We start from the raw sequence: 19,766 nt of genomic DNA, 5'->3' as shown, positions 1-19,766 counted from the left end.
CAGCGGGAGCCGCCCAGCCCCGGAGCTCCTGCCTGTGGCCAGGAGCTGCATCCTGAGCCACGTGCCCCGGGGGCCCTTTAAAAAGAGCTGCACCCGTCGGCTGCGCCCTATGGCGCGCACAGCGCCCCCTTGAGATCATCAATGATTGCTTACCTGCTTTAATATAAACTATATAGAATGCGATTTCATTATATACTGAACATTTTATGATGAATTTGTTAAGATTGTCACAATAATATAAAATTATTTTGGAGTAGAAATTTAAAATTCTAGACCTATGCCATCATGCTTCTTACTTTTTCAATAAATCATGTTATTAAAATTGCTAGATCTAAATCATGGTTTTGTAATATGTGATGCTTAAATATAATGGAAGACTGTGAAAGGCAAATGCTGAAGGAGGAGAAACACAGAGGAAAAGGATACAATAATATTAAAGGTAATTTTCAAACTGTTAAGATACACAGTCTGGCATTAATTATCCAGAACCTGCAGGGTTTCCTGGTTTTGGTTTAGACAAATTTTGTTAAGTGTTAATAGGTCACTTTTATAAGCTGACAGGTAAAATCGTTTGTATTTGTCATGCACAACATGATATTTTGAAGCACAAATAAATCGATGATGAAACACCCTAAGAAATTATGGCTTTGAGATTCCAGTGCGATGTTTCCAACTAAAATGGGGAGGTTTAGCAAATAATTATAGGTTACATATGAAATTTATGGATGACAGGAATGCCAGGATAAATGAATGCAACGTTATCTAGTTGAACACAATCCTGCTATGCATTCATCATTCCTGTTAATGTATATCATCCATAGAAAAACTGGGAAACAATGAAGTCAAACTTGTTTTACAAGTTAAACTTTGTTTAAAAAAAAACCTTCAATTTACAAACTAATGTCAGTTATATTTTCTCTATTAAAACTGATTAGAATTAGAATTTCTAGAGGTTTGCAACAGTTTTAACATTTACCGTATATCTTTGCAGAGGGAACTAGTAGTGAGCATGAATCTGCAAAATTTTTATCAAGTTGGTGTAAAGCTGGATTGAGATGTGTAGGTATTGGAAGCTGAGAAACAATTTAGGGAGGGAAACTGAAACTGACACTTCTGCCCTGCTTCCAACATGGATAAATTCTTTCCATAAAGTCAGAAATAACAACTTTATAGCCTGAGATAATCCAAAAGTCATAGAATCATGCTGTTTGCTTCTGATCTCCAAAAACCTTGAGTAGACTTTCCTTACAAATAGTTTTAAGCCTCATTTTGACCATGTTATAAGTGAAGATCTATTGTGATCTCAAATGCAAAAAGGAGCTGGGGATTGCTATTTTTCACAAGGAACAGCATGAAAAACACCATGCTAAATAAATGACCATAGAAATTACAGTTTTCCTTCAAATCCTTGCTTGGTTTTACTTGTTGTTGTTATTAGTAATGTTGTTGTTATTACAACTTTTATTGTTGTTTTGAAGTCTGACATTCTTCCCTGTATTGTTTGTAATTAAACTTATTCTTTCTTTCCTAACTTACTTTCCCCAAGATCTTAAAGCTAGTAGGGTGCTCAAGGTGTAAAGGTGAGGCAATGTCAAGTTGAGAACAATTTCTTCTACCACTAAGTATACCTTTTAAAATTTATACTCCCTCCTGTCTTTTTAAAATTTAAATTTATTTAAGAAAGTATTAAGGGGGCAGGGTATGAAAGATGGTGGAATGAGACAGACTTTACCCTAGGTATATGTAATGATTACATGCATGGTGTGAATCTATATCATGTATAACCATGGGAACAAAAGTTGTACCCCATTCATGTACAATGAATCAAAATGCAGTCTGTAAAAAAAAAAGTGGGCTGTATTTGGGATTCTTGCTGAATAAGTATACTTTAAACTGCTCTTAAATGACAAAAAGGAGGTAACTGAGATGATGGTTAGGTTAGTTGCTTCATTATATAATGATCATTTTACTATTTATCTGTATCCCATAACATCATATGTCAATTATATGCAATAAAACTTATTTTTAAAAACTAAAAAAAAAAAAAGATTTTACATGTTTATAGTATGCCCTGTGATATTTAGATACACATATACAATGTATAATGTGTAAATCAGGTTAAACATTATCTATCTCCTCAAACAACTTTTATTTCTTTATGGTAAAATATTCAAAATCCTCTATCTTTCTGAAATAAGCAGCACATTATCATTCTAGCCATCCTATTGCACAACAGCACAAGGGAACGTTCTATTCCCACCTAATCATAACTGAGCAACCCACAGATCAACCTCTCCCCATCCTCCCTCCTCACTCTGCCCAGCCTCTGGTAATCACCATTCTTTCAACATTTCTTAAATCACGTATTATCTACTATATTCATGGCATTTATGTGGCACTTGCCTTTCTGTGCCTGGTTTATTTCAGTTCATCTTTGTTATCACAAATGACAGGTTTTCACCAACTTTTTTAACAGCTGAACAGTAATTCAATGGGGTACATGTACCACATTTCCTGCATTCACCCTTCCATTGTTGTTCCCAGGTTGTTTCTATTTCCTGGCTATCATGAACAGTACTACAACAAACATAGGAGTAGATGTCCCTTGGGAAGGCATTTCATATCCTCTGGGTACATATATGTAGTAGTGGGATTGCTGGATCATATGGTAACACTATTCTAATTTTTTTGAGGAATCTCCATACTATTTTCCATAGTCCCTGTGCTAATTTGCATTCCTTCTTTACTTTTAAATCACAAAATAAAATTATATATACATACATATAATTATATATACACCATTCCAGTACTAAAATATGCATAGAGACATCACCCTGCCATGTTCTTTGAAACTCTCATGTCTATTCATGAGAGCCAAGATGTGAAATCAACCTAAGCATTCATAAAGACATCAAAAACTAATAAAACATGGCCATATAATATATGCTGGAATGCTACTCAGTCAGGAAAATGAAACCCTATCATTTCTGACAACATGAACAAACATGGAGGACATGCTCTTAAGTGAAATTAGGTAGCTGCAGAAAGATGATCTCACTTTATGTGTGAACTCTAAAGTTGATCACACATCACTAAGAGAAGAATGGTAGGGTAGCTGGTGTTGGGAGTGGTTGGTGAGGGGTGAGGTGTCAGGAGATGTTGGTTAAAGGAGATAAAATTTTAGGAGTAATAATTTCAAGACTTCTATTGCTACAACATGGAGACTGTCATTAAATTATTCTTAAAAGATGTCAAATATTCTTACTAAAAATGATAATTTGTGAGGTAATGTATGTGTTAAGTAGCTAGATGTACTTGTTCCTCAATGTATATACTTCAAAACATTATGTTGTACACTATAATACATACAATTTTGTTAATTAATAGAATAATAACAATTGCTATGGATGATAAGCTTCTGGAATGTTTTCAGCTGAAGCAATCACTACAATGTTTATTGACCATTAAATTCTGAAAAATAATTGGTAAATATTGGGAAGTCATGTGTATCAAATTGTATATTTGGATTTACCTCAGTTGCTATTGTTTTATAAGCATCATGATAGGAAAAAATAATCATTTAACTTACATGCCATGTTGTGGGAAATTGTTCATAATCACACTAATTTTTAGTTTATAAGGGCATAGACATGTTTTGTTTCAAAAATTAAAAAATCAATTAATGAATAGAAGAGCAATAATTGGAAAGAAGCAATGAGAAGACATTCTTAGATCTGTGGAAGAGAGTTCAGTGAAAAATATAAAGTAAGATGAAAGGTAAGACTACCTGCATTCCTCATGTTAAAACATACACTAAAAATTGACTCCCCAAATACAGATAAGTGTGTATTTCAGTGATAAATAAATGTTTTATTCATTCTTATAACCAAAGAGGGACTTGGAGAATTAAGGATCACTTTCCTTAGGCCCAGGCATAATAGCTGCTCATAGATGCTATGGATTACTGGAGTTCAATTATGGGGACTTGGACTACAAAGAGCAGGGATGTGGAAGAGGAAGAGAACAGAAAGCATAAGTTTTCATGGGACCTCAGACTGCCCTTTGAATTTCTCTCACATCTGTCCTCTTCTGTATCTGGATGGGGTTCAGTCATTTCTATGCTTACATAACTCCCAAATAGGTATTATACTCTTATTAATATTTAATTTTTTCTTCCTCTTTCCTCTAAATTAGGAACCCATTGGAAGCTAGAGCTGTCCTTTATTGCTCTATCCTAAGACTCTGCACTATGATCTGAATTTTTGTGTCCCCACAAAATTACCATATTAAAAGTTTACCCTCAAGTTGATTTGGGGAGGGCCTATGGTAAGCAATTAGGTTATGAAGGTGGAATTTTCAGGATTGAGATTTGAGTGTCCTTATAAAAGAGACCCAGAAATTCCTCACCCTGTTAGTAATATGAGGGCACAGTAAAAAGATAGCCATCTATGAACCAGGAAAATGTTATTGCTAGACACCAAATCTGTAGGCACTGTCATTTTGGGTTCCCTTGCCTATGTACATGAGAGAAATAAGTTCCTATAACTTATAAATCATCTAGTTCATTGTATTTTGTTATAGCAGCATTTATAGTCTAAGACTCCCTGTGTAAGTCCTCATATTTACACAGTAGAAATATCTACTGAACAAATACATTTCACCTACTAGAATGTGGGCTCCATGAGAGTCTAAACTTTGACTTCCAGTTTGCCGCTGTATCCTCCATTTCTAGAAATGCTTGTGTACATGGCAAATCCTTAGTAATTATTTCTCAAATGAATAAACAAAACAAGCAGCACTCTCCTTTGAAAACAGGCTTGTGATTCAAGCAGCTAAAAAAGACTGGGTTCAAAGTAAACTACATCCCAAAATTTCTGGTTCAAAGATAAATTGATTAAGGTGATTAAGTGATTAAGGTGATTAAGTGTCAAATTATTGATTAAGTGCCAAAGTGGTTATTTGTTAAGCACACCAAAGTATAAAAACATTGGCCTAGGGCTTTTTTTATTCACTTGGTATGGTAGACACAAGACCACTGTCTAATGGAATTTGGCATTTTGTGAGACGATTTGAGCTTCAATTAATAAAACAATGACTAATTAAACACTTGATTAAAATGTATTTTTTGGATAAAAGTTACTTGTAGAAGGCAATTTAATCCTTAATGTGTGCCATGAAATTTCCTGCATGTGTTCAGAGATAGACAATTGGTCTATTACAACATTATTAGGAATATATATGTTAGCATAAATAGATGAAAATTATCATGAACTCCTCAAATTCTCATGATGGAGACAATTTCTATGTCTGATCCCATGACACAAAATATATGGAATATCATGCTCTTTGCAAAAAGGGAACAGACATTCATTCTTACTATCATAAATTAGTAAGTTGTTTTTATTTTAAATGGTTGATGTTATTCACTATGTGGGTATAAACTGATCTTGATCAATCACTTGTATAAACAGGAAAACTATAATCCCTACCTTTCTCATGAGTGCTCCAGAAGAAAGGATACACTTTTATGGAACAGATAGAACTAACAAATTGTACCCCCAGAAAATGTCTGTGGTAGAAGGGGAGTGCATTTACAGAAAGCAGGAGGCATCCTGCAGGACTGGGAAGTTGAGTCTTAATGTTTGGGTTATTTGCCAGCAAAATAGATTCAGCTTCCTTTCTGTGATGAGAAATACACAAGAGAAAAATGTAATAATGCACTGTCAGACTCTCCGTCTTAATACACACTTCTCTGTGTTTATTTCTTCTCCAAGTCCATCTTCAAAGTAATGGGAATATTCTTCAAAAAATCAATCTCTAATAATACAAGGACTCTGAAGGTGCTTGGGAATTTGGCTAAGCATGTCGGTTATTTAAATATGAAAAGAAACTGTGATTTGATTTCTGTTTTTATTCCAATATTGTATCTAGAAAAATCTATAAGAACTAAGCATGTTTATCCTTTCTCAAACTTGTGAGTGTCCGAATGAAACAGAAAGGACATGCTTTCTTCCTTGAATCAGAGTTCCCCCATTTCATGTTTTTCAAAATTAAGAGAAAGTAATTCTGAGGTAAGCTTGAAATACTTAGTTCTACATTTTTGGTGGTAGTGATGGTGGTGGTGGTGGTAATGGTTTGTTGGTTGATTTTCTGGTTTTTGGTTTTTGTTTTTGTTTCCCTGAAGCAGGAATGTCCTAATAGACCCCTTTCCTGAACATCTGTACACCACAGTCATCCATGAGTTGGTATGGGGTCTCCCTTTCTCTAAAGCTTACTCAATACTAGACCTTGTCTTCTAATGCCTTTCCTTGACCCCCCCTTTTTTTTCTTGCACTTCTGTTTCTTGTACTTGTAACTATTTTCCTTTCAAAATAAGTATGGTACTTTGAGAACTGGTGCAGTCCTAAGGTTCTATCCAGGGAAAATGTCATCAGCAGTGAAGCCCTGCTGACCAGGCACAAGAGTAGTCAGGGTAACTGTCACCATGCTAGGGCAACCTGCAGATGAAAGAGGGAAGGTGACAATGTGTATGCACACACACATACACAAACACACAAGCACACACAGGCACCCAGAAAATGTTTTAGAAGTGAAGGTGGGGAGGCCAGGTGTGGTGGTGCACGTCCATAATCCCAGTGGCTCAGGAGGACAAAGGAGGAGGATCACAAGTTCAAGGTCAGACTTAGCAACTTAGTGAGGTCCTAAGAAACTTAGCAAGACTCTATCTCTAAATAAAATATAAAAAGTACTGGAGATGTTGCTTGGTTCTTAAGCCGTTCTGGGTTCAATCCATACATCACAAAAAATGAAAAGAAAAAACAAACAATGATGACAAAATTCAGGAAATTTAATGGAAAAAACATCGGAGACTTGAGAAGTTATTAAGTGCACAGAACAAATAAGTGTCATAAAAATAAATAATGGATAACAAAAAGATCTGGAAATTAAAATTGTCAATTGATATAATAGACTCAATGTGTCTATAAATTTGAGGAATACATAAATTTGAGAATAACTACAAGAAAGGAAACTAAAAAACATAGGAGAACAAGAATGATTGAAATTTGGAACAGGGAGGAGAATTAGGAAATTAATATAAGATGGTCTTCACATACTATGGGCATTCCTGATAATACGTGTGACATAATAATTATAGAGTTAATAATCATCAAATAAAACCAGCTTCTCCAAACAAATATGCAGTTAACATATTTAAACAACCTGTAATGCTGAAAAATAAATGATAAATAATTCATTGAAAGGTATTTTATTAAAAATTCTGAATACCATTTTGAATATAATCCTCCTGAATTATCAGTATCAGCTATACAATAAGTTCCTAGAAGATTTTTAAAGAAACATCACAACAGTGAGAAGAAACGCAATAACGACAATTAAAATAACTACAGATTTTGTAATAATGTTATATTTTATATACTATCAATAAACTCTAAAATAAGGAATGATGGTTTCAACTGCTGCTCTAGATAGAAAGAGGACTGCAGGTGTGTTGAGAGGACAGAAGTGGACATGAATGAGGGGAGTGCAGGGATCCAAGTCCATCCTCAGTAGTATGAGTCACAAAGAATTGTCTGTCATTTTAGATTTAAGAATTGAGTATGCAATGAAAAACATAGTTTTTAAAATATTAGGGGAATTTGGGTAAAGTGAAGCATTCACACTGGTGTCAAGGGGATGGTTATGATTTGGTTGTTTTATCCTGTGGTATGTTGATGCTCTGTTGCTCTGTTCATGCATTAAGTGGATAACATTTTGAAGTATGTAAAACTATATTAGGGTAAAAAATTAGAAAGCTCTCATAGTATTGCATATGTGAATTTTAACATGACTAGTAAGAATGTTAGTGCAGTATCCAGAGCCTATATGCAGCAAATTATTCCTGAGGACTCTGCCCACTGACATCCCTCAGGAGAAATAATGGGATAGTGATGTTTATTTTACCACAGCATTTGGATCCATCATGAGGCCAGCATATTAGGTTGATACTAGGATCTGAAGTTATGTAAATAGTTCAGATAATTGACAAGGTTGAAAGGTAGTAGCTGTAATCATCAGTATATTGCCATTTCACCCACCTTTGACATTTTACATAGGGCCATGACAGCTAATGTACTCTGACTTTAATGAAGAATAAAAATCATGAGTGAAGATAAATAAGGAGGGATATATCAAATTCCCTCTTTAATGTCATGTCTCATGAATGCAAATGAAACATCCTTCCAGTTAAGTGCTATCCTATTCCTGTGGAATCATAACTTTACTTAAGAAATATTTCATCTGACAGGAAAGAGCTTCCACAATCAATATGTGTTTCAAAATCTAATATGAAAAGAGTATTTTGTTTTTGTTAAAAAATCCAAGTAAACTATTTTCTTTTTTCTTTTTTATTCCTCCACTCTACTAACAAATAATCTATTTATTGATCACTCACTAAAGATTTTCACCTGTTTTGATTCCCCCAAAATTTTGTGGTTTGGATATTAATATTAATGATACTATACATATGAGGAAAAAGCAGTAAAAAGGAAAACCTTAACAGTAGTTTCTTAGTCAGAGAAGCATACACTGCCTATGGATAATGTCTGGGCACAGAAGGGAAAGACAGAGAAGGAAACTTCATGGACAGTCTCTGCTCTGGGAAGCTTGCAGGTGCCCAGAACTTGTACCAGTTTCAGGTCACCTTTAATCCTGGCCTCTAGTCCTTGGAGTTAACAGAAACACTATAATTACATAGATGATAAAGTCAGGTTGAGAGATTCTAAATGACTTTCCTTTGATCCACTGTTACTAATTTAGAGAAGATGAATAGACAGATACAGATGCATACATTTTGGGCTTATTTAAAAATATAGCCTGTCTTATCCTTCAAATATTTTGAGGCAACAGTTCTGAAATTAGGGGTATCTACCTTTCTAACTATCCAAATATTTTTTTAAAAAATGAATTCATAGAAAAATAAAGCTTATAAAATAGAAATTTATTCCAAATGTTAGAGGGTTCAGAATTTATGGGAAATGTTCCCTTTTTCCCATATAAGCTTCTATACTATTAAAAATGTATGCATTTCAAGATCGTCCTTTCTATTTCTTTTGCCTGTTCTTTTTATCATACTTGCATTGTTCCAAGCAACCAGCCTTCTTGACTGGTGGCCTAGAAGACACACACACTGTACTTAGCACCCTTATGTGAACTCTCATTCCTGTATGCCTGACAGCAGTGTGGTACCCCCACCTATGGGATTCTGTTTAAAAGGAGCAAGCACACTGTCTTCTTTGTCAATCACACAGGAAATGTGTACATTCAGCTTGCTCCCTGGACTTATGCCAGTGGATCAAAGGCACACTCCAGGGCACATCATCATCCTTCACTAATCCTTCTTCCTATCTTAGGGGTGTACTGATGAATTGGCACCAGATTGGGTTCAGTCACAACATTGAAGTCACTTTCACTCAAACTCTGCTTCCCAACACCTTCTGAATACCATTGCTCTTACCTTGATTGGTGCACTCACTTCCTACAAGGATCAGCTCAAGTGTGGAGTGGTTTCAATCTGCCACCAGTCTGCACTGTGAAGCAGGTTGGTACCCATAACCAGCAGCTGCAGGAGGACATTGTGCACCACACAATCTCTCCAGCAGAACAAGATGACCATAACCCAGCAGATACTAAACCCATGTGACACCAGTGGCCAGGCAGCCCCACTCAGACTGTGCACTCCCTCTCCTCCCTGCTAAATGGCAGTTACTCTCCAACACCAGGATTTCCTGTGAATATCAAAAACTGTTTATGCTTTGAAGCACCTCTTAAGTTCACATAAATTTTTAACATGGAATTTTTTTCACACATTATAATTTTTATCCTTAAAATGACTAAAATTTCAAGAAAACAGAATCTTTTACTATACAACTTAATCTCACCATAAACCCAGAAAAAAATCTCATAGAGAGCATTAACCTTGGTTATATTATCAATTTCACTTTCAAATCCCATTAGGTATTAGGAATTACACCAATTCTTGCCAGAATCATAGAGTAATATGCTTTAGATATAAAAAGAGCTTCATGGTTTACATATTTACAAGGATTTACACAGCACATATATTTTATCTACTATTAATAAAAATATCTATCATCTATTATCAGTTTTGTTTGTCTTGCTATGTATCTAACTTTTAAGCCCAATTTAGTTAAATTTGTTAAAAGTTATCTGGTGAAGGAAAATTCTATGTTTATAAGTTGCTTACCCTAGTACTTTGTAAATGGCAGTTTTAATCAATTCTAATAAAAATTTCAACAAGCACTTTACAAATAATCTCAACATTAATGATAATAATAACAATACCATTAGGATATTTTCCTTTCTTCTCACTCCACTTCCATGAAGTCAATGGATTGGGTAGCTGACAGTACTCTTAGCATGTACCTATTTTTAAAGTCATTTTTCTGGGTAAACTTTTTGAATGCTTTTCAAACTTATGCCCATAGTCACCTCTCATCCCTGTTTTTTGCCATTTGTAATGCTCCCTTGAAAACTCAGGAGCAACCATGAGTCACCCAAATTTACATGGAACTAAGTTGGCCTTCTGTGTGTGCATGTGTCCACTGAGACTTTTCGGAGAGAATTTAGTCAAAAACAGCACTGTCTGACCTTTCATTAGGATGGAAACCAGTTCCATTTTTTAAAACATGTGTCCCAGGTGTGATAATGCTCAGTTCATCTGGTAAAGAAACAAAAGCATTTATTCAAGTATCTTATGTATCATTATTAGTTTAGTGCATCTTTTATGCAATGTCATTCATTTAGTGAATCACCATAATGTGTCCACATATGCATTTTGGTTTTGAATCATCTGGTAGTAAATTGGCTTCATCAAAAAAAATGTAATAAAATTAACATAAATGTGTTAGAAGATGCTTTTAAAACATTAGACACTTAGGAAACAGTCTTTTTGGTAATATTTAATTTCAAATTGCCCTTATGTAACAAATTGTTATGAAATAAAAAAAAAAAACCTTCAAGTTTCAAAATGGGTAAAGGGATAGCAATTCACACTTCCATGAGATATTATTTAGAAGATATTCAATATTACATTTATTATAGATAATACCTTAAATGTTCTTAGACTTCCTTCATGTAATCTTTCTAATTGAAATAATGGTATGTTTCTACTGGGAAAAAGGTCCTCTGGTCTAGATTAAACTTATTTTTCCCTAAACTTTTAATTGTGGTGAAATAAACATTACATACAATTTATGATCATAATCGATTTTTACTGCACTATTCAGTTACATTGAGCAGACTCACATTTGGTACAGTCATCGACACTATACACCTCCAGAAATTTTTCATCACCCAAACTGTACCCTTCCCCAATGTCAGTAAAGGAACCCAAAAATATGGAAAATGATAAAATTTCAGAGAAAGATGATAAAAATCTGATAATAAAAATGTTCGGTGAGCTAAAATAAGATCATCAAAGGAACAAATGAAGAAAACAAGTACAGAAAGTGAAAAACAATATTGATAAAGTAATAGAGATTCTGAAAAGAAACCCTTCAGAATGTCAGGAAATGAAGGACACATGAATCAAATAAAAATTCACTTGACAGTATCTGCAACTCATTAGATCACATAGACAATCAGACCTGAGCACACAATGTCAGGTCTTGAAGGCAGAGTATCTGAACTTGAACACTCAGTACACAATAAAAAAATAAAAACAACTAAGTCTATGATCAGAAATTTCATATACAATTTGAGCACACAAAGTAGCAGCATGTAAGAACTCTGGGATAAAATCAACAGAATAAAGGTAAGAGTCATTGGAATAGAAGAAAAGGTGGAGTTCCTGGCCAATGTCATTAAAAACCTTTTCAATTAAAGGATACCAGAAATTATCCTAACCCTTAGAAATTAAATGGATATCCATACCCATTTCCAAAAAAGAAGTTATTCAAGACACATCACAATCAAAATGTCTAACATAGAAACTACGGAAAGAATATGAAAAGCTACAGAAAATACAGTTAGATCACATTTAATGGTAAAAAATAAGGATCACTTCAGACTTTTTAGGCCCTAAAATGAAGAAGGGACAATATCCCAACCCCTAAAATAAAACAATTGTCATTCAAGATTGCTATTTGTAGAAAAGTTTATCAGAATCTAAGAAAAAATAAAAACTTACCTTGGTAAGGAAAAACTAAAAGAATTCACAATTAGTAAGACAAAACTACAAAGAATAAAGATATAATGCATTGACAAAGAGAAAAACCCACATAGTTACGACCATCTGATACTGACAAAGGCAGCAAAAGCATATGTTGGAGAAAAGCTACCTTTTATCAAATGGTGCAGGAAAACTGAATATTCATATACAGAAGAATGAAATTATATCCAATCTCTCACTTTGCACTGAAGTCAAATCAAAATGAATTGGAGACTTGGAATTTAGATAAGAAACTTTGCAACCACTAGAAGAAAACATAAGTTCAACAGTCCATCACATAGGTGCAGGTACCAACTTCTCAACAAGACCCTTAAAGCTCAATAAATAAAACTAAGAATGAATAAGTTGGATGCCATCAAACTAAAAAATTTTACACAGCAAATGATGAAAAGCATTAAGGGAGAATCTAAAAAATAGAAGACATTTTTCAGCTACTCCTATGACAAGGAATTAATATCCAGAATATATCAATACCTCAAAAAGCTCAACACACAAAAATGCAAATAGCCATTTCAATAAATTGGCAAAAGATGTAAACAGGCACTTCTCAAAAGAAGGAATATGAGTGGTCAATAAATATATGAAAAATAGTTCCACATCTCTAGCAATTAGGGAAATGCAAATCAAAACTACAATGTGATTCCATCTCACTCCAATCAGATTCACAATTCTAAAGAACACAAATAGTAATAATTGTTGGCAAAGATGTGGGGGAGAAAAGGTATGCTCATACATTGTTGGTGGGACTGAAAATAAGTACAAACACTCTATAAAGCAGCATGGAGATTCTGCAAAATTAAAGGTATAGAACCCAACTATCCCAGTCTTGGTATTTTTCCAAAAGAACTAAAATCAGGATACTATATTGATACAATCACTTCAATGTTTATTATAGCAACACAATTCAGGGTAGAAAGTTATGGAATCAGCCCAGATGCCCATCAAAAGATGAGTGGATTAATAAAATGCAGCATATATACACAGTGGAGTTCTACTCAGTAATAAAGAAGAATGTCATTATGGCATTTGCCTGTACAAGGGTGGAACTGGAGATTGTCATGCTAAGTGAAATATGCCAGACCCATCAATCAAGGATAGAATGTTTGCTCTAATAGGAGGAAGTTAGACCAAAGTAGGTGGAAAAAAGGAGGGTTTGGTTACCATGAAGATGGAGGAGTAGAAGGAGATCAAGAGGGAGAGTGGAGGAAAGAGCAACCAATTTGACAAAATCAAACTATGCCTGTGTATCCATGGGAATTCCACTTTATGTATATCTATAGAGCACCAAATGAAAACAAATAAATGAGAGGAAGATAGATCAGAAGAACAGAGGAAGAATAGTAGGGGAATGGAGAAGGAGAAGAAAAAGATGGTGGGGAACCTGGACAGGAGTTGAGTTATTAGATTTCATGAATGTTCAGAGAGACCCACGACTGTGTACAACTACACTGAACTAATACAACCAGAAAATGGGAGAGAAGGAGGAAGAGAGGGAGGAGGAGGAGAGGTGGGAGGGTGAGAAGCAGCAGCAGGGCAATGATGATTAGGGTTGTTTCTACAGATATACAGAAAAATATAGGGACTCAGGAGACTGAGGCAGAAGGATTACAAGTTCAAAGCCAGTCTCAGTAACTTAGCCAAGCCCTAAGAAATTTAGGAAGATCTTGCCTCAAAATATAAATTTTTTAACAATTTTACTGGATTCAATTCCCAGTAACACACAGACACATATCTTGGAATCAGAAAATAAGAAACAGAGCATTCCTTAAACCTCCCCACCTGAGTCCTAGTTCTGAGATGGGGGAAAACTGTATTTCTTGACAGTCTATGTGAGTAATACTGACCTGAGAGCTGAGTCCCTGGATCACCTGGTGAATGCATGTTTAGGTTGAACCTCCTCTGTCCTCAGGTGGGAGGTATTCCTGGGCCTGTCCACTGAGACCCTTCCTGTCCCACATCTGGCAACATGTTCCTGAAAACCAGATGTGCTTTCTGTGTTCTGCTGACTAGACCAGAGAGAGCCAAACCCGTTGGTGCTCAGAGGAAGATGTGTGTGGCTGTTTGTGTGTGGGTGTGTGATGTGTGTGACTGGTAGGGGAGAGGGGCTGAGGAATGCATACGTGGCAGAAACACTCCAAGTACTACTAAATCTATGACTTGCTTTTCTGGGGCCCACAGAGGATTCTTTCTGAAAATCAGAGCTTGTTCACTCAGGTAACCCTTTGAAAGTCAAAAATCTCTATGGAAAACAGACGTATTGCTGTTCTAGGCATGCCAGGTTCACCTGGGGGCACTGGGCCCCCTTGGTGGACTCGGTGTTTTCACCTGTGAAAGGGAGCCAGCTCTCTGTCCTTTAACATCTCAGCCGCTCAGCTGTAGGTAGGAAAATGGCCAAGGTGAGGGAGGGTGTTTTTTACTGGGTTGGGCCATTTGCACTGGGTGGAGCTTCCTGCTTCTGGGATAGAAGGGACTTAGGAAGGAGTCCATCCCCTGGACTCCATCCAGGTGAAGATGACCCTGAGGAAGCTTGGCAACAGGACCCTGGAGTCTGGGGATCCAGCCGTGCTACTGCCACTCCCAGAGAAGACTCCAACTGGAGACCAGAGGAACATGCTCGGAGCAGTTCTTCCCCAGCGTTGCAAGACATCCTGCCTCTGTCTTGACCCTAAGAGGTCATGCAAACTGGGGCACATGTGGGCAGAAGAGGCTCCTTCAAAGGTGAGCTGAAGACGCAGAGGGTCCTGAATTCTGATCCCTGCCAGCTTTAGTTCACAGAGGAGCTGTCCAACTCTCAGATTTGGAAGACAGTGGCTAACCCATAGCCTGTGCTTATAAACGCCATTTCCCCTTTTCACCCCACCAACCAGAAGTCCTCTTGTTCCACCTCCATGCAGTGCAGACCTGGGCCCAGAACATGGAAGTGCACCCATGGAGAAGCTGTACCTGAGCAGCGCCAGCTGCTGGAGCTCAGGAGTTGTCATCTAGTCTGCACATAGCTGCTCTTAGAATATTATCAGTACACAGTATGTTTTTTCTAATTGTAAAGATGATGCATGTGCATTGCAGAAGATCTTTGAAGATACAGAAAGATCAATGCATAAGAGATGGCTGGTGCATGCCACCTGCAGTGACGAGCACACCGCCCACTTTTTGGTGTATTCCTTCATGTTTGACACGTGGCAGGCCTGTCTTTTACGAAAGTTGAGTTGCGCGGACTGTGGATTTCATTTGCACCTTGATCTTTCCACTGAGGCTGTGAATATTTCCCCATCGTTAAATGCTGCGACATGTATAATCCATAGTATTGGATGCTGAGCTTGTTTCACATTTTTCCATGTTATAAGTGACACAGCAGGAACTTGAGGGAAGTAGTTGCCATATTTGATTGCCGCTCTGAGATCAGTCCTGGCAGCAGGAGTCCTGGCCCATGGATGTCAGGATTTTTAGGGGCCTTGACATGCAGGAGCATGCTATCTCTAGACAGATGGTGTCCATCTCCATGGTGGGGCATGTTTCTCAGCACCCCCAGTAACACCCAGGTGGAATCAAGTACACCTGTGTACAACCTGTCAAATACTGGAAGGTAGTTCCCAGATTTCCCAGTTTCCTATTCCCACTGGCTAATCAGTCATTTCTTTAAAATTCTCCAATCCACTCTCCAAGCTACTCACCATACTAGTCTGTGGAGTAGAGAATATTCTTGTTTGTAATTATGATTTTCAAAATGTGCTGACTAGACAGAACACAATATACCCAATGTGGTCTGACCCATTTTTGCCTCCTTTGCTTTGAATCTTGTTCTTCTGTTTCTGTTTTTGTTTGAGCAGCTCACATAAGGCTCATAGAAGCTTGCTGTGTGGGGACACTCAGAGACCTCAGTGCTCTGGTTAATTATGGTTTCTTTCATTTGGTGCTTGTTTGGCTGACTTTTTGAATCTAAATCCAAGGCTTTTATTTGGCTGGGGGCTAATAGTTCAATGCCGAGCTTGTTTAAATACCAGCAAGGCCCCTGAAAACAAGTCCTTGGGGTTTCTGGTGAGTTCACACCACATTGACCCAGTGGACTCAACCTGTCCTTATGTAGAGGTTGAGAAGAGGACATGGGTTGTTGAGGCCTGGGCTGCCTGGCACCACCTTGACTGGCTGTCCACTTACAGATGTTCTCAAGAGCAACTGGGATCTTCACTTGAAACAACTCTTGTGGAGGGTGCAGCTGACTCCCTGAGAAGGGCTCTCATGTGACACTGGATAATTCACCAGCAGGTGTGGGGTGGTGCCCTCCTGGCTGGTTCCTCTAGCCAGACACAGAGGGGGATCTGGAGACTGCAAGGACTCCAGCTCACTCTGCCTCCCTTTGGCCTCTTTCCCTAAACAAATAGAATGCAATTCCTTTGTGAAGCTGGCACTTAGCTTCAGCTTTCTAGGCAGTTCTGAGGATTGGCAGGACCTGTGGTGAAAGGTCTATTCTACTCTCTACTCAGGCTCTGACCCAAACCCCAAGGGTCTTCATGCACAACTGTGTGGCCATCTTGGCCCCTTCACAGTCCTATGCTAAAGCAGTCATCCCTTGGTCACCCCCCAGGTGAAGGTGTGTACAGGAGCATGTCTAGGTGGTGAGGGGCTCCGGGTGGACTTGGCCCCTTGTTCCCCAGAATCCTCACCTCCTGAAAAGAGTCATGGTTGAACAGAGCCCTCAAAGGCACAGGGCCTGCTGTAGGAACCCTGGCTGCTCCAGGGTCTGAGGTGACCTTACTCATGGAAAACTGTTCAATTAGCCTTTTAGCCTCGGGATCTAGGAGCTTCTGTGTGGCAGGGCCAGGGCAAAGACAGACATCTGGATGGAGCAGCTGAGCTGCCTTGACAGGAAGCCTGTGTACTGGGGCCTGGGCCAAATCTACATTCTCTGCTGTAAGTAGGAACACAGGTGAGGGACTTGGTGCTGTGGAAGGTATGGGGATGTAGGAGAAGATGTGGGTCAGGGGCTGGGGAGCCCAAACGCTCATGCTGAGACAGGCAGCTGAATGCTCTGGCCCAAGGCATTTTGGCAGCAGGAGCCCAGTGTCATGGGTATGAAGGAGCCTGTCTGCACGGGCTCCCAGGGCACCACAGTCACCACACACCAAGTGCTGTTGGTGCCTGCTGCCCACCCCAGGGAGATGGTCATTACTGACCCCTGGAACACAGGCAAGGAACCTAAACACTGTGCAGATGCTGTCCTGCATCCCCTCCATGTTTCAGTGTCTGGACACTAGAAAGGATAATGAAGCTCTTATTTAATTCCAGTCAGTTCTATTCCACCCACTCTACGTCTCCCATCAATGTCACATCACAGGGTTGGAAGAAGTCCTGGTCATCAGTTGGGCCAGTGGTTCTCAAAGTGTGGTCCCTGGATGGGCAGTCCCGTCTGGGAACTTGTTAGAATGGCTCAGGCCTCACCTTATCTGTGGGTGTGGTCAGGGACCAGAATCTATTTTTTAAAGGGTTCTCCAGGTGATTCCAATGTGCGCCAGTTTGAGAAACAGTGATTTGAGTCAATTCCCTAATTTCAAACTAAGGCCCTGTGGGCAGAAGGGTCATGTTATGTGCATGGTCAGTGGCAGACCCCAAATGCAAAACCAGTTCCCCCATGATCTTGTCCTGAGCACTCTCTCCTATCTCCACCCTTCCTCTGCTGACCTCCGGGCTCTCTCCCACACAGAAGAGTTCTGATCTCTGCTTCTGAGGGTGCAAAGGTCCAGGTGATTGATGGCCAGCATCCCCATGGCAACCTCTCCATGCCTGTGGGAGGTTGTTCTGCCTACAACTTAGGATGGTGCTGGACTTCGGAAGTTCCAGTCTTGGAGGAAATGCAACTGCTAAAATTCAGAACATAGTAGGAGGCTACTGTCCCATGGCCTCTTTGGTATCTCCTCTTCTAGATATGTCTGTGTGGCAGAGAAAGCATAGTCACGTAGATAGTGGCCCCACAAGGGTCATCTCTAGCTTGCTGATGTGTTTGTAGGAGTGGGGTAGGTCTGCTCCTCTTCAACTGCTGCTCAAGCACAAAGTTCACAGGGAAAGCAGAGGTGTGGGCCACTGGGTCCTGGATACCAGCATTCTTGGGATGGTTTTGAAAACAATAAAAATATATGTGAGCCTGAGGAACTGGGTGTTTACTGAGCAGTTATGACGTGCTAGGCTTGGGGCCGTGTGGGTGTGGTCAGTGAGTCACCAGGGCCGCCCTCAGGCACATTTCCACTCTGGTGATGTCAGGTGTCCATCCCTGCCTCGCCCTTCCCATTTCCCTCCACTCTCTGTTGCCCCACAGATAGGCCACAGAGTAGAGGGTTAGTTCTCATTGAGGAGCATAGAGAGGCTCAGTCATAGATTCAAAAGGAAGATAAGGGCAGAACCAGGCACCCCAGAGGACTGGAGATGCTTTTGGATGACTGGGAGGGGAGGTGTTCAAGATGAATGTGAGAGGACGCAACTTTACCTGGCTGATGGGAGAGCTGTCATAGGCAGGAGGGGCCTTCAGTAGGACCCAGGGTGTTGCACAGACTGGTGGGCCTTTGAGAGGCAGGACCTGCAGCATGTCAGGGAGGATGGTCGAGGGGCCAGACCCCAAAATCCAAGCTGAACAAGACCCAAGTCCAGTGGGCACTGGAGACCCAGCAGGTTGGGGGCCTGGTGCGGGCAGAGCAGCAGTGGGTAGTCCTGGGGGTTCCAGGGAGGAGTGGTCAGGGAGGGGCTCCAGTGTGAGGGGTCACACCACCATGGCCCCAGGGATTAGCCAATTACTGCAGCTGCACCGTCCGTCGATCCCAAGCCTGTGATAACTGTGATAACATATTTTCTTTTTCACCCTCAAAATTTTTCTAGCACCTGTAATACGCCAGATAACCAAGGACCTTTCCCATTTCCACTTCATTGAGTCCACATCACCACAGCCTGGAGAACAGGTGAGGGAAATGAGGAACAGAAGTGTTTTGTGACTTGCCAGGGACCCATTGCCAGCAGGGACCTGAGCTGGTGTTAGAGCCCAGATCTTTCTGCTCAAAATCCATCACACTTAAAAATGTCTCAGTTGGGTCTTGGTGTTCAGAGAAGCTAGAGAGTGACAGCCAGAGCAACAACCTAAGACAGGATGCCACAGGGGTCTGAATGGCTGGCCCCCTTAATGCCAATGCAGGAGAAAAGGGAGAAGGAAGCAGAGAGCTGACCCCATCCCAGAGTGGAGACCCAGAACTCCAGGTTAGCAGTGTGAACCTAGTAGCCCAGAGCCAAGGGAATCATCCTGGATGCAGATATGCAGAAGAGGTGAAGGAGGAAATAATCCAACACTGGCAAGTATTTGGAGAAGGTGGGCATGGACCTTGAAAGACCAATGGCCAGATGGTGAGGTACTTCCAGAAGATCGTGCTGTGAGAATAACTTGGTTCCAGAATAGGACACATGAATGGACCAGACCTATGCAGGTGTAGCGTCTTTCTGTGGCTCTATTGGAGGAGGTAGTGGCCAGATGTCTTATTCTGCT

The sequence above is a fragment of the Sciurus carolinensis genome, unplaced genomic scaffold, assembly GCF_902686445.1.
Source record: "Sciurus carolinensis unplaced genomic scaffold, mSciCar1.2, whole genome shotgun sequence".
Classification (NCBI taxonomy): domain Eukaryota; kingdom Metazoa; phylum Chordata; class Mammalia; order Rodentia; family Sciuridae; genus Sciurus; species Sciurus carolinensis.
The sequence above is the reverse complement of the archived record's forward strand: the minus strand, read 5'-3'. Positions refer to the sequence as shown.